A 16906-nucleotide genomic window follows, 5' to 3' on the forward strand; every position below is an offset into this window, starting at 1 on the left:
AACAGCCATTGTTTTGAAATAACGTCTGTTATTTCCCATATACTACATTTCAACAGGGTGTGAACATAGCCTTTCTGTGTTTTCTGTCCACTCCTGGATTTGGTTGAAAAATACTGAGCAAAAATACTGTGTGTGAACATAGCCTAAGGATGGGTTCACACATACAGGATCTGGCGCAGATTTGAAGCTGCAGATTTGCTTTGAATCTGCTGCTTCAAATCTGCGCCATCTAATCTGCTGCAGATCCTGTACGTGTCAATGCACCCTAAGGCCGGGTTCACACAGTGTATGACAGCGGCCGTTCTGTGACACTGCTGTGTCACAGATCGGCTGCTGTCTGTTAAGTTCACTTCTTTTGATTTGGATTGCTGGCGCATTCGGGTGTGGCCACATTCCAAATCACCCTAGCAGACAATGTATAGTGAAAGTGAAGTGAATAGCAGCCGCACAAAACTTACATGTCAGTTTTCTATGCGGCTGCATGGAATCCCGTCCAGAGTGTATACAGAGTGGATTTCATAGGACACAATGTTATTTTAATTTTCAATAAATAGCGGCTGGTGTTGCAACGGCCATTATTTATTGAAAATTTATGTTTTGTGAACTTAGCCTAAAGCCATGTTCACACAACATATGTTTATGCAAAACATATATTGTATTGGAATGAAAGGAATCCCGGACAGGGAATATACACACAGAATACGCTCCGGCTGGAATTCCATCCAGCCACACGAAAAACTGATATGCTATTCAATGACTAGCGGCCGCACAGAACATGTTCACACAATGGAGAGTATAGCTACAGCCACATGCTCCATTGTGTGCAGCGGTGAATTCGGCAGAAGTGAAGATCATTTGGCCAGTACTGCCCAGCTGGGTCACAGTACGGCCGGGGTTATACATAGTGTGAACCTGGCCTAAGGGTTTGTTCACTTGTACTGCATTTTCAGCGGATTTCACAGTGCATGTTTCTCGCAGTGACATCCACTTCAATACTGATTTCAATCAGTATTCCTGCAGCAGATTTAAATTCTGCTGTGAGAATGCATCATGCTATAGACTTGTAAAAATTAACTACTTAGTTCCTGACATCATGCTTAAAGGGGAACTCCAGGTAGAGGGGGGGGGAATTAAACTTCTGCAGAAGCGTATAGCATTACTTACCTATCTATCCTTGTTTTGAAACTACCAAAAATCCTTTTGTTTTTTTTTTGTTCTGTATTATATGGCTGTACTTTCTCGTTGAGCAGTTCTACACAGTACTACAGGTTCCAGAATGCAATGCTTTCCCTCAGCTGTTCATCACAGTGCCCCACCTTGCCCATTTCCCTCCCAAAGCTGTTGCAGAATATCTAGGCTGTGTTCACACATTGCAGTTTCATTGTGATACTGAATTATTTGTAGTACTTTATAATTTCTTTGTGGTCCCACCCCCACAGCACACTGTATTCTCTACCTGTAACACCACACAGCATGCTGTATTCTCTACCTGTGACACCACACAGCACGCTGTATTCTCTACCTGTAACACCACACAGCACACTGTATTCTCTACCTGTAACACCACACAGCACGCTGTATTCTCTACCTGTAACACCACACAGCACACTGTATTCTCTACCTGTAACACCACACAGCACACTGTATTCTCAACCTGTAACACCACACAGCACGCTGTATTCTCTACCTGTAACACCACACAGCACGCTGTATTCTCTACCTGTAACACCACACAGCACGCTGTACTCTCTACCTGTAACACCACACAGCACGCTGTATTCTCTACCTGTAACACCACACTGTATTCTCTACCTGTAACACCATACAGCACACTGTATTCTCTACCTATAGCACCACACAGCACGCTGTATTCTCTACCTGTAACACCACACAGCACGCTGTATTCTCTACCTGTAACACCACACAGCACGCTGTATTCTCTACCTGTAACACCACACAGCACGCTGTATTCTCTACCTGTAACACCACACAGCGGCTGTATTCTCTACCTGTAACACCACACAGCACGCTGTATTCTCTACCTATAGCACCACACAGCACGCTGTATTCTCTACCTGTAACAGCACACTGTATTCTCTACCTGTAACACCACACAGTATGCTGTATTCTCTACCTGTAATGTCAATATTGGAATAAAGTAAAGAACTTTTTAAATTTAATTAAAAAATTTTTTTCTTTTCATCTCCACGCACATATTATGATCAAGCATCTTTTATCTTTGAGGTTGAGCCCCACAATAAGGACTTTATCCGATATTATCTCACATGGGATATACTGTTTATGCCTTGTTTTTTCTCCAGGTGGGATTGGCAGTGCCGACTCTGACCATCATGTAATTGTGTTGCACAGATATGGTAATACATTGTATAGACACATCTATATAACTTTTAATGTATTTTTAATAGAAAACAAGTTTTCCCTATGTGGATTTCCCCTTTAACTTCGCACTCCTGCATGCTTCTCCAGGTCCCGGAACACTGACAGCCTGCTCAGCCAATCACTGTGCTGTCCCGGCGAAGCCAGTGATTGGCTGAACAGTTTGTCACTGAGCAAAGACTTAGAGAAGCATGTGGGAGTGGGGAACATGTACAGGTAAGCATGATGTCAGGAGCTTAGTAGTTAAGTTTTACATGTCTATGGCTCAATATATTCCACTGTGAGAATGGAGTGCCATAGACTATAAGGATACAGAGTATCACAGCGGATTTGCTGCAAAACCTGCAGTGTGAAATTCGCTGCCAACTTGGACCCTCAATCTATTATTCTCCGATGTTAATCCAGAGGTGCAGCTAGCAAGAGGTGATTTTAATACTAAGTTTAGAAAGTGGTACAGCGGTTAAGATTGGACATGCCCTAAATTGGAGTTTTGTATTGTTAAAGTGATCTCCGTTATTTTTTACTAATGTACTATTGGTAAAATTTCACAAACTTACAGACCGACACAGCATGCTCTTTATGTGACACTTATGAGTTGCGCTTTATGCGCTGCTGGACCTTGTAGTGCAGACAGGATAATCATACGCTAGCGGGGTGCTCAGCTTCCACGTTATGTCAACAAAGTCACAATCCACGAATAAAGAAATTGAATGATGCGGCACTCACCACTGTATGCGTAAAAAAATCAGTGTTTATTTGTCCATATCGACAAACATTTCTCAGCAGGTAAGACGCCAACGGCACATGATCATCATGTGCCGTTGGCGTCTTACCTGCTGAGAAATGTTTGTCGATATGGACAAATAAACAAACACTGAATTTTTCACGCATACAGTGGTGAGTGCCGCATAATTCAATTTCTTTATTCGTGGATTGGTACTATTGGTAAACATGTCTCACTCCCTGTGGGAAAGGTAAACTACAGTAAGCTTGTATGTTTTGCCTAACTGTGTCTATACTCTGTACACCACATTTTCTCTCTCACCTACACTTCCTGAGTAGTTAAGTCTTAGTCTTAGCTCAAGTCAGGAGAGTTGTAGTTCCAGAGAGAAAGACAACAGCAGTTATGCACTGCTAGGACCTAAGCAGTTGGGCAACCGGGAAACAGGACACCAAGGATCTCATAAGTCAGGACAGTCACCCCTAAAGGCAAGGAAGAGGGACTGATCCCCAGTAATGCAAAAATGTAGTTTGAACCAAGCCTTATAAAGTTAAAAAAGGCGCTATTATAAAGTTATAATCTGTAATACACAACTGATAGAAACATCAAACTGGTTAATAAAGTCTTATTGAGTCATAATTTGAAAAGTTAGGGACTTTGTGTGCCGCCATGTATACAACTCTGCTATGTGCATGAGCCCTCATGCTAATTTTAGATTAAAAAATAAAGTAAAATGGAAATGAGTCGTATAGCAGATGTAATGTTACTTATCTTGATTATGTTAATGAGAAACTAGTGGAAATTGTTTAGCAATTTACATATATTTAGTTACTCAATTATCTGAGCTGCTGATTCTTGCCAACAACAACTGGATGATCTAGCGTACAGCAGGACAAAATACAACGCATAAGAATGCATTCAGAGAAAGTAGTTACATGTAATGTGATAACATTCCTCGCACATTCCTCTATTCCATGAAATGTCATTCATAACAATTCTGCGTATCTGAGCCTTCCATTTCACAAAAGACAAATGTCGCCCTAATGGGCACAGTAAGGTTACAGCGATCACAAGTGTTTCAGTGGAGGAATTCTTTTGCTGCTCATTCCCGTGGAACATTAACATAACTAGGCTTAGAACAGCTTACGAGGAATAAAATTAAAGCCCGGCTACTATATCAAGTGACACAACTGTAAATTTAAGTTTTACATCTTTGTTTGATACGGTTGCGTTACTCTAAGCGTTCCGGAAATGTCCAGTTATTATTGACATTTAGTTTATCATGGATATGAGTTATGTCTAATTTCACAGCAAATCGAGTGGAACTGAATCAAGGGTAAACATGTGCAAGCTAATGGCTGTCCTCAGAGGGATTTTCTGGCCTGAAAAGACATTTCGGCAGATGGCATAAAATAGTAAACCTTTAAATAGATTTTTTTTTTTACTGCTCATTTGTTTCCTCAATACAAACGTGAGCAACTTTCTAAATAGCCTTCATTATAAATTTCTTACCATTTAGCTGCTAGAGAAAAATAATTTTTGTCATTCTTGACATGTTGGAACAACATCATTCCTGCTCCTATCAAGTGCATGTAGCTTAGCTGCAATACTGCATATCAACAGCCACAGACTCGCAGTGTAAATCTGGCTGCGAATCTGTCAGGTCCTTGCAGTTCACTGTCACAACATACTTGCAGCAGTCAGAACGACCGCTGCGTGTATGTAATTCTGCCGGCCCCTTAACCCCAATCAGTGGCTGCGGCCAATCAGTGACCTGACAGGCTTGCAGCCAGATTTACGCTGCGAGTCTGTACGTCTGAACTGACCCTAACACTGCACCCTCTGGCTGCTAAGAGATGACCTAGTGACTGCTTAGTCTATATAGTGGCACTTTCATTATTTGGGTTGTGCTCAGCTTATAGAAGATGTGAAGGTTTCAAGTCCATAGAAAAAATCTGCATCAATCGCCATTAAAGGGGTAGTGCTGCGCTAAACAATTATTCACTAAATAACACACATTACAAAGTTATACAACTTTCCCCCCACCTACTCCACCCCCGGAAGTGTAGTGCTCTATACTCACCTGATGCGTGTTGACCCCCGTCTGCCATCTTGCGACAATTATGTAATCTTTGGGCAGCCGGCCGAACCGCTCCGACCGTCCTCGTGCTGGCCGCCAATCGTGGCTGATCAGCTAATGAAGCGGCAGAGGGCGGCCGGCACGAGGGGCGGTCGGAGCGGTTCGGCCGGCCACCCGAAGATTACATCATTGTCACAAAATGGCAGACGGGGGTCGACACGAATCAGGTGAGTATAGTGCATCACACTTCCGGGTCTGGTGTGGGTTGGGGGGAAACACGAGGAAGGGGGCCATTCACTAACATAACATACATTACAAAGTTGTATAACTTTGTAATGTGTGTTATTTAGTGAATAATTGTTTAGCGCCGCACTACCCCTTTAAGCAATGAATTCTGTATTAAATTTTCAAGTGCAGATTAAAGGAGACCCATTTTTTTAGCAAGTGCTGGGGAGGGAAGGATAAAAGAAATAACAAGCTCCAACCTCCCCCGATCTAGCGCTGGTGGCCACATACCGTCGCTTTGGTCTCCTACTCAGCCAGTCAGCAGCTAAGGCATGACCCCACTACGGCCACTAACTAACTAAGTGGACCTTACCCGACCTGGTTCCCTGCTCAGACCAGTAGGCAACTGGGGAGGTTATCAATAAGGAGGTCATTAATGTACCTCCCATACCATTGTAAGGATTGGAGAAATGGATTGGAAACTGTATAAACAAACCTGTCTTCCCAGTAGGATATTGTTAGGTTGGCAAATGCTGTTGAATGTTTGGCTCCCATATAAACAACTGGTAATAATTTTGTAGGTAATAATTTAGACAGAAGAAAAAATTGTGGGTCATGAGATACCATGTTGCTATTTTTATGAATGATATTAAATCATGACAATAATGACTGTGTGAATTAAGGTGAAAATTGGACATAAGTACTCAGCCTCCCTTTCCATTAATGCCCCCAGGGCTACACCATCAGGTAGCAATACCAGCAGCTCTTGTTGATATACATTGGGGGGTTTCTTGGTAGTTTATCATAGACCTTCACTTCAGAGAGAAACAGTTGCATTTGTGAATTATATATCTCTACATCCAGTCAAAAAGTATCCCCACCCTTTTTTTTATAACAATATTATCCATGTTTTTTCATCACATGCTTTTTTCTGGACGACAGTGAGGTTATGTTTGATATCAGTCATTTGTTTGGACTCTGATAGGACCTTCAAGTCTCTGAAGACACAATGTTGGAAACGGTGGATAGTAGTATGAATCCTGATCCTGCCTGTTCTGTGAACGTTTTCCTGGAACACTTTAAGGAGAAGTCCGGTGAAAATTTTTATTTAAGTATTGTATTGCCTCACAAAAGTTATAAATCCCCAATATACACTTATTACGGGAAATGCTTATAAAGTGCTTTTTCCCCTGCACTTACTACTGCATCAAGGCTTCACTTCCTAGATAAAATGGTGATGTCACAACCTGAATTCAAGAGCAGTGCGGGCTGTGGCTGCTGGAGAAGATAATGGCAGGGGGACACTGAGGGACACAGGGCACTGGAGGGACACTGAGCATCCCTCTGCCATCATCCTCTCCAGCAGCCACAGCCCGCACAGCTCTGGGAGTCGGGTCGTGACATCACTATTTTATCCAGGAAGTGAAGCCTTGATGCAGTAGTAAGTGCAGGGAAAAAGCACTTTATAAGTATTTCCCGTAATAAGTGTATATTGGTGATATGTATAACTTTTGGGAGGCAATACAATACAGTAATAAAAATTTTCACCGGACTTGTCCTTTAATGTTTCCAGTTGAGAGTCACGTGGTCACAGAACATCATGCCTTTATAGATGTTGTTATAGCACAATTGTCTATCATAGCTTGTTACATCATCTTCTTTAAAAAAAAGGTTAAGTACCAGCTTCCAATAATTCCACCTGCGCATTACTGAGTGGTTAAGATGACAAATTTAAGACACTTCAGTATGACATTGCGCACATTTCCTTATATTCTAACGCAACGTGCCATGCTGATTTCTGATGTTTTCAGCCCCTTGTGCATTTGCGTTTTTTGGGTTACGTGGCGTTTTAGGTTTGTTATAGTAGGATGCACCTTCCACAATTAGATTGGAACCGGAGTCAGACCCAGAATGTTTATCAGTTGTCTCTACCTCTCTGGAACTGAATGTGATATGTCCTTTTTGGTTTTATTGCTACCTCTTTTGTCAAGACAGACTAAAGCCCCTATTACATGGGTCGATTCAGAGTAGCAAGTAAGCTTGCTCCTGGTTTCCCGCTCGCTGCCGACGCTATTACACACAATCAGCAAGTGGGTAAGTGTGCAGGGGAGTGGGGAGCTGCGGGGGGGGGGGGGGGGCTCTCCAGACAATTTTTAGATCGTACGGGGAACGCATAGAAAATAGCTGCGGTCTGCTGTCATCGCTCCTGTTGTGCAGAGCGATGACAGCAGATCGTTGCTAAGCTGATCATGTTTCAGTCTGTTGAAAGACAATGATCAGATGACATTGTGCATGTTGGCTGATCATTGTGTTCTATTATGCTGCGTTTACATGTAACGATTATCGTGCGAATTTGCGCGATAACGATAGAACAATAATCGTACGTGTAAACGCAGCGAACGATCAAACGACGAACGAGAAATCGTTCATTTTGATCTGTGCAAACAGTAGAGGAAAAACAGGCACTACGACTCCCCACATACTCCCGACAGCACAGCTTCCCATATGCCACAAAGCCGCTCAGGTGGTGCTCGTTGCTGAGAACAATAGTCCAATGTATAAACTGAAGAAAAGTAGAAGCACAACGGCAACTCACCAAAATGGAGCTAAATTAGATGCTTTATTGCAGGGACAGAGCAATGTACAAGCGGTGCATTCCACAGATCAGAGCGACGACGTTTCACGCTTGCGCGCTTCAACTGGCTCACAGTTTATTTTGATCTTACAACATATTCTCAAATCGTTGTTCGTCGTTCACAAAAAATTCGCAGATCGTTCCGTGTGAACAGTCGTTCACCAATTTAACCAATCTGTGAGATAGGCTTACGTGATCGCAAAACGATCGCAAGAGGAATTTTCCATACGATATACACTCGTCTAAACGCTGATCGTTATGAAAAAAAAAATCGTTACTCCGATATCGTTAATCGTATGATCGGGCCAATTATCGTTTCGTGTAAATGCAGCATTACACAAAGCGATTATTGGCTGCAATAGGCCTTGTGTAATAGGGCCTTTAGGTGTCGAGATATCTCTCTTCCACCTCCCCCATTTATGTCTAATAAACAGCAAGTTAACAAGTTATTCCATTCCTGTACAAAATTTTCTAAAAACACCATAGTTGGAACTTATTTTTTAAAAGCAAGCCTCTTGGTATCATTGCTTTAGATATATAGTTATCCAAAGTGGTGTATTCCCACCAAATGCCTGTTTCATTGGATAAAAGTTTTCAGGCGAGCTTTAAAGTCCAAGGAGGACATTTGTCAATGTTGCGCCCCTGGCGTACACCAGGGAGAAGGTGCCTGCACCTGATTTACCATGATTTACACCTGCTCGCAGGCATAAATCATGGAAGAAATCTACACCTGCTCAGAAGAAGACATAGGGGGAGATTTATCAAAGGGTGTAAAATTTAGACTGGTGCAAACTGCCCACAGCAACCAATCACAGCTCAGCTTTCCTTTCAGCACTGCCTAAAGCTGAGCTGTGATTGGTTGCTGTGGGTAGTTTGCACCAGTCTAAATTTTACACCCTTTGATAAATCTCCCCCTATATAGATTTCTTCACCCGCGGTGCAGCAGGTTGGTCAGACTGAATTCACTATGAGGTGTGCGCCTCTTATTGAATCCTGTGGGGAAATTGGGGACGAGGCCTAATGTAAGACCGGCGTATGAGTATGGTGGTCTCCTATAGTTTTAAATCAGTGTTTTCATCCAGTGTGAATGCATCCGCTTCTCTTTCACCTCTTGTTCTACTGCCTTATGACATATTACCAGTGTGATGGATGTGTAGATCAGGTGTACTTATTTGGGGGTGACTATTTAGTGTGCAGCACGTATAGCTGTTGTGGTATATACTAGTAATCTAATCAGCACAAGCACAAATGTTATAGAAAGAAATAAGCCAGCTAACAGCTCCAACCTTGTTCACACACTGTCAATATAATGGCTGTTATTTTAGAACACCGGCTGTTAGTTGCATTATAACGGTCATTGTTATAAAATAACGGTTGGTATTTACCTTTAAATGACGCCAGTCCAATAAAAACGTGTGAAGATAAAGAGATTTTCTGGCATACAGCTATTGATGGCCAATCCACAGGACTGTAGTAAGCATTGCCTGTCACTACAATGGATGCCTACAGGTGCACAGAGTCTGACAAAAGATAGGAGTCCCTGCTGTATGTATGTATGTATGTCTGTTTATCGGCTTGTATCTGTTTCCAGGCCTATATTTTTCATGCTTTTAATTACATGCTTGTAATATAGTACAAGGCTGACACTAAACCGCCATCTTTAGGAGCTATAATTATGGAAAAAAACAAGACTCATTGCCAGGATATCATCTGGAATTTATGATAATCACCAATATATAAACATGGGATCTGTTTCAGAGAACATGGCGATCACATTGCCCCCTTTGGTTTATGTAGCGAAGATTTCAGCATCATGTCACTACTATTTAAGCCTAGAAAATCTGCAGCTGCTGATTCTGTTATCATCATTATCAGAGCAATAGGATTGACATATGGTTATAGATATAGGACAGACATTTGTAAAGCATCAAATACTAGAGAACTGTGGAGAATGGGTCAGACACTGCTACATAATAGATATTATTTCATTTATAAAACCAAAATACACTATACTCTATTACACCCTGCTCCTTATTCTACATTATAATATTACTTCCTATGATAGCAGCCATTGGTGTTCTTCATTCTCATCTTCCTCTTGGGATATGTTGTGTAATTTACTTGACCTAATTTTTTTTCTTCCAGGCTTTTAGCTAATTAATAGGAAGAGAATGTAATGTTTTGGCAGGACATCTATGCTTGGGCCCTTGGGCAGTGATGGGCTATGATGAATGATCACCTGCACAGCCAGTTGCTCCTCTGGATGGGATTTAAAGCTTGGGTGGTCCTGGGCCGATTGTCATCTTGTTAAATACAAAACAGAAAAACTACAAACTGTGAATACAAGTCTGTGTTTATTATCATTTATATGATGTTTTCTTCTTAATCATTGCACAAGACCTCAAGCATTGGCCATGGAAAAGAGAAAGAGGAAGGACCATCACAGATAAGGTATATGCTGGTTCAAGAGGGACGATGAAGAGTTTACTTAACTCAATAGGACATGTAAGATACAACCATATACATATACACACAGTTCCGATGCAAAAACACACACATTCATTTTCCACACACAAACTACAGACACACACTCATACATACACAGTTGCAGTCGTTTTAGGCTATGTTCACACAACATACATTTTATGACAATAAAGGCTGTTGTTTTTTCAATTAAAACAACAGCCGTTCTTTTCATAGTGAAATAGGTGGCATTGTTCATTGATTTTAATGCAGTTTTCACTTCTACAACATCCGCTGTTCGGCCATCAGTACATAACAATACAGCTGTCATTGATTCCATAAGTTTTCTCCACTGGGTTTTTCCTGCCCTTCATTGATTGATGGGAGGTTAGTACATACATATACATTATAAACTTTACATTCTTTAACTTTCTTTGCTTTATCTGAATAATTTGTTCTGTTTTTATATCTAAAAGGAAAAAGTTATGTACAAATCATGGATGACTCTATACTAGAGAGCATGAACCTGAACAATCGGCATTTCTATTCCGCTGCCCGAAGAAGGTGGATGCAGTCCAAGGACTGCCTAGAAAACATGGATACAGCTTATGGCTATGGTCACACGTAGTATGAGACCAGCTGGGTCATAGAACGGTCGGTCTCAGAAAAGATCTTTAGCGCCGCAGAGTTCTGATGCGGGTGCAGCAGTGCGCGCCCGCATCAGAACTTCCCACAGCTGCACACTCCTTTGTGTAAACCGACAGGGTTTTCTGCGGCTGCTATTCACTGAATAGCGGCTGCAGAAAACTGACATGTCAGTTTTCTACGGCGCCGCTAGGGATCCCTGCTAGAGTGTATACTATGTGTATACACTCCGGCCGCGATTCCCTCAGCCTGCAGCACTACGTAAGTACCGCCATGATTTCTGCGGAACTTACATAGTGTGAACATAGCCCATGCCTGTATTGGAAATAAAGGGTGGTTATTGATGGAACATACTTTAAGTCACAGTTAGAATTGGGAGTGAGTAAAGGCGGGTCTGAGAGCATAGGAACAAGGGCAGATTCCTTCGGCAGACACCACTATTGGTCTTCTCGAGAAATCATAGGACTTGTAGGGTCTAGCAGCGCATGTGGACAGGAAGTTGGGCAGCAACGAAGAAGTGCCAAAGAGCAGCAGAGAGACCATGCTGTGCAGCAATTTTTTTGGTGCAGTGTGTCATGTTGCACCTGTTAAGTATATTCCATGATAATAAAACTAAGGCTTTTAGGACTTGGTCGGATACCCTCTTTAAGCTTTGACTCACAGTAGCAGATTAAAATGAACTAGATTTGTTGCATCCTTCTGTTCTATATGTCTGTGCTTCTTACCACTAAATACACAGAATAATTACAGTCATCATTCTTTCCCTCGCAATATTGTGGGAGCTTGAGGTTAGGAAACATAAATCATTGTCATGTTGTAGGCAGCATCTTATTAGTTATAGTCAAAGTCAAGCAAATCTGACATTTTTAATGGAAGTTTAACTGTTTGCTACAGAAGTCGGCTGAAAAGATGTAATTAATATTGTTAATACAAACATGCTTCAAAAGTTTCTTCCTTCCAAACTCTGAGGGCTAATGACTTTTATAAGTTGCTTTCTAAGTGATTTAGTGATTCAGGCTGAAGAAACAGTGTTACATAATTGACAAGTTTACACTTTAACTGAATTTCATTTACTCATTTCATTTGACTGCAAAGTGTTTAGCGAAAAGCAGTTCTTGCTTTGGGAGTTGCCCTGATATAAATGCAGGAGCGTAAAGTAGGGAAAGAGTTTTTCACATATGCATCAGTCTGAGCTATAGATTGGAGAGAATCCCTGATGTATACCCAACTCATACCTTGATGGATGGCATTGGGGCTAGCATCCATCATACACAGACACATGTGTAAAAAAAATACATACCGCAAAATATACATACTACATACTAGTAGGAAATAGCGGAGCAGACTGTGCTATTCCATACGTTACAACCACCCAAAGGCCAAAATATCACTCTTTTGTATTGTGTCTTGTATTAGGGGGTCTATAAAAATGTTTATTGTATAATCTGTAAGCTTTCCTAGTACATACAGAAAATTAGCAGTGCAAAAATAGTGCGAAAGAAGCCTAGTTTTTGTTACTATTATTTTGAGGTCATCAATTCTATTGCTGGTAATTCTCAGAAATACCGTGACATCACGAACCAGGGTGTAATTCCAATGGAGTGTCCAGCAGGGGGCGCACTATATATAGAATTCAATGAGTACCATTGACTTCTATATATAGTGCACCCCTGCTGGGCACTCCATTGGAATCAATGGCTGTCTATGGAACAGGTCAGTCTGCACATATATACCCTGTACTACTCCCCCATCATCTGCTCATAGTATGAGGGCCATCCCCAATCCAGCCCCCCCACTGCTGCCACATATGACCCTGTACTATCCCCATCACCGCCGATGCCGCCTCTGCTGTCATTCGTACGTCCGGCGGGTCCGCTGCTGTAATTGAGGCCCCGATCTCAGGGGGGAAGTAGGCCTCAGTCTCAGGCGGATTGGGGATGGCCCTGGTACTACTCCCCCATCATCTGCTCATACTATGAGCAGATGATGGGGGAGTAGTACAGTGTACATATGTGCAGACTGTTCCATAGACAGCCAGACCTGTTCTATAGACAGCCATTGATTCCAATGGAGTGTCCAGCAGGGGCGCACTATATATAGAAGTCAATGGTACTCATTGAATTCTATATATAGTGCGCCCCCTGCTGGACACTCCATTTTAATTACACCCTGATTCGTGACGTAACGAAATTTCTGAGAAAGTCTCCATGATCTACTAAATTAAAGGAAATAGCAGTAAATGTGTATTTCCCATAATTAATGTACATTACAAATTTGTCTATCTTTCCACAACTAATAATATATTAAGGCTATGTTCACACTACGTAAAGCTACGGCCGTAGTTTTGCGGGGTGGAACATAGCCTTATTGTCAGTGGGATCCCGGGCCGGAGCGTACACACATCGTATGTGCTCCGGCCGGGATCCTGTGCGGCGCCGGAAAAAACTGACAGGTCAGTTTTCTGCGGACGGAATTCAGTGAATTCCGGCCACAGAAAGACCTGTCAGTTTACACAGTGAAGCAAGCGGCTCCGGGCGCTTGCTTCACTGTGGGCTATGGGAAGCTCTGATGCGGGCGCGCGCTGATGCGCCAGCATCAGAGCTCTGCGGCGGGAAAGATCACCCCGCCGGTACTTAAGTACCGGCCAAGAAGATCCGGCCAGAGATCGGCCGTTCCGTGACCCGGCCGGTCTCATACAGAGTGTGCACATAGCCTAAAAATGCTTTTGGCCGGAGTTGTCCTTTAATAAAGTTTGTTACTTTGTTATACATCTTCGGTAAAATAAATGTATACTTTTTTCTTTATATAGCAATTTCAGTTGAGTGGCAGCACTAAAGGGCCCCTCTGCTGCCACCTATGTTTGTGTTAGGAACTGCGGGTCACCTGCTCTGATCAAACTCTGCCACACAGCACTATTCATACAGAGCATGGTATAGCCCACTCCCCCACCCCCGCCCAGTACTGTTTATTTTTATTAGAATATACTGTACATGTCACTATAGCAGAAGCCTCTCCACAGCAAGCAGTGATTACTACTAGCAGAGCAAGCGGTGATAACAGGCACAAAAGGAAACCGTTTTTTTTTTGTCGTTTTGTTTTTATTCTGTTTTGTTTTGTTTTATTTTAACAGCAACATGTTCAGAATACAGCAGAACAGAACACAACAGTACACCAATAATACAAAAAGTACATAAAACGCTGAACACTAAGAGCTAGCAGAATTCAATAAACAGGTGCAATTTTTTTTCAGAGATCAGTCCTCTTGGGTCCTCAATAGAGAGACAGAGAGAAACAAAAAATAGAAAAGTGGGTGCAAGACAAAAGAATAGGGAAGAGAAAAAAAGAGAAGGAAAAAGGAGAAACTGTTAATGCATAGAGACACTATTACTAGGTGGAGGCACTTAAAAGGGCACTGTTATTGTGTTGATGCCTCTATGGACATTGCAATACTATTCTTGTGTGGGACTCTATTACCATCTGGTGCACTGTTTTATCGAGAGTAACTATTTATATGAGGGTGCCAGGGGCATCAGTAGGCAAAGGATAGTGCTGTTAAAGGGGGTGGGGGAGGGAGCAGAATGAAAAGTTTGGGTAGTAGTACAAAAATATTTTTGCATCTACTGGAGGCAGAGATGAAGTCTAATTATCATGTCCTGCGTGGTGGGGAGAAGCTGGCTGGACAGTATACAGTGGTGCCTTGGATTACGAGCATAACTAATCCGGGGCTGTGCTTGTAATCCAAATCCTCTCTTAAATCAAAGCAAATTTTCCCATAACAAATCACTAAAAAGCAGACAATTGGTTCCACACCCCAAAAATAATGATTTTATATTTTGGATAACATGTAAAACTAATGAAACAAACATTTAGAACAGCTGAATGTTATATTATAAGTCACTGTACATTATAGCATCAGCATGTGGAGTATAATGTATAGTAAGTGCATAAACCTGAAAAACAGCAGCAGTTTGTAGATACAGGAAGGAGCTGCAGATCCCCATAATGCAGTAGTGTAGTACAACAGGCTAGAATAGAGAAGCAGGGCTGCTGTCAGAGGTCTGTGTGGTCACATGACAGCAATGGAGAAGGGGGGGGGGGTGTTCATCATGGACCAATCAGGACTGACAGAGACTGCAGGGAGCATGAAGGAATGAGCAGGACATATGTGGGCACAGTATAGCAGCGCTCTCTGTGCGGGGAGATAGGAATACCTCCACAGTCCTGTCCCCTGATGTAAGCCCCAGGCCGAAGTGGATCTGCTATGGTTTGGAATATGAGGGAGACTTCCTGGGTCAGAGTACAGTGCTGTAGACCCCGCTATGTAGACCATGCCCCTACCCCACTCCCCCTCCCACCCAGTACAGGGAGCTCTTAAACCAGATCAATGCTCTTAAACCAAGTCACAATTTTGAAAAACTGTGAGCTCTTAAACCAAAACGCTCTTAAACCAAGGTACCACTGTATATGTATAATTTCAGGATATTGCCATCTACGCTTTCCACCAGTAGATAGACTGTGATGTTTTGTAAAGTATTCTCTATTTTGGCAAATAAAGCTCATGCGTTATTGTTCAGCCAGAAGTGTTCCTGTCACATAATTACTATTGCGCTTATGGATTTTACATTTCAACCACTGTATCAGTGAAAGATCAAGTCAGGACAAGCTCTTTTACTCTGATGTAATAACTGGGCCTCATTATGTTTTTCAATTAGTCCAAACGACTTTTTACGATTTCCTTTGTTAAAAACTGCGGCATTTTATTTGTACTCCGATTTTGACTGCTGTAAAGTTCACTTAATAGAATGACAATAAAAATGAAATAGTCAAATGTTTTAGCTATTGGAGATGTATACAGCACCTGACTCTGTAGCCAATCTTTCTTATTTTAGAGGAAACATTAATTTTTTGTTTTATTTCTTTTGTTATATGGCCATTCAAAATATTTGGTAAGGAAATAACCCCCTGGCAATTCATTCTACAGTTTATATTTTGTGTTGTAGAGAGACTCCATTTACATCAACACTGTCTTCAACACGTCTCATAATCAAATTTTACTTATCTCTCACTTAGGCTACATTCACACGTCCATTATTTTCGAGGATGAAAATCTGGATCCTCTATTTTTTTATTCGCAATCCGCAAAAAATCATCTGTTGTGCATCCGTAGTAACTTCTATATTGTAATCCGTTTTTTGTGGATCTACAAATAAACGTTTAGTGAAGAAAAAAAAAAGGGGGGATGGCAAATATTATGTCATTAGCTGTCCCAACCCCCCAAAAAAGGTCACCTGGTCATCTGGGGGCCATTTTACCGTCATTTCTATCCGGCAGGATATTTCTGGAGCTTGGTGATGTAATACAAAACGGATCCATGATGCGGATGGTTTTGCGAATTGCAATGTACTCTCTGCAAATTTTGCACTCTCCATAGACTTCTATTGGGGTGTCCATTCCGCAATTACAGACCGTATTACAACCTGCCCTATTTAGCATTATAGTATGCCACATCTGCCCATTACATGAGATCTGTCAACCATCTAATGAGCATAGGGTACAAGCTGAGATGTGTGTATGGGAGAATCCACAAAGAAAGCTGTTGGACAATGAAAACTTACATGAATTGGCATACCAGCAGAATGACCTGCTGATGTATACTGGTATATGTAAGTGTGCACAGGGGGCCACAGGTTTGATTTCTAAAAAAAAAAAAAAAAAAAAAAAAAAGGATATGTTTAGGTAA

Source organism: Dendropsophus ebraccatus, chromosome 2 (assembly GCF_027789765.1).
Source record: "Dendropsophus ebraccatus isolate aDenEbr1 chromosome 2, aDenEbr1.pat, whole genome shotgun sequence".
Lineage (NCBI taxonomy): Eukaryota > Metazoa > Chordata > Amphibia > Anura > Hylidae > Dendropsophus > Dendropsophus ebraccatus.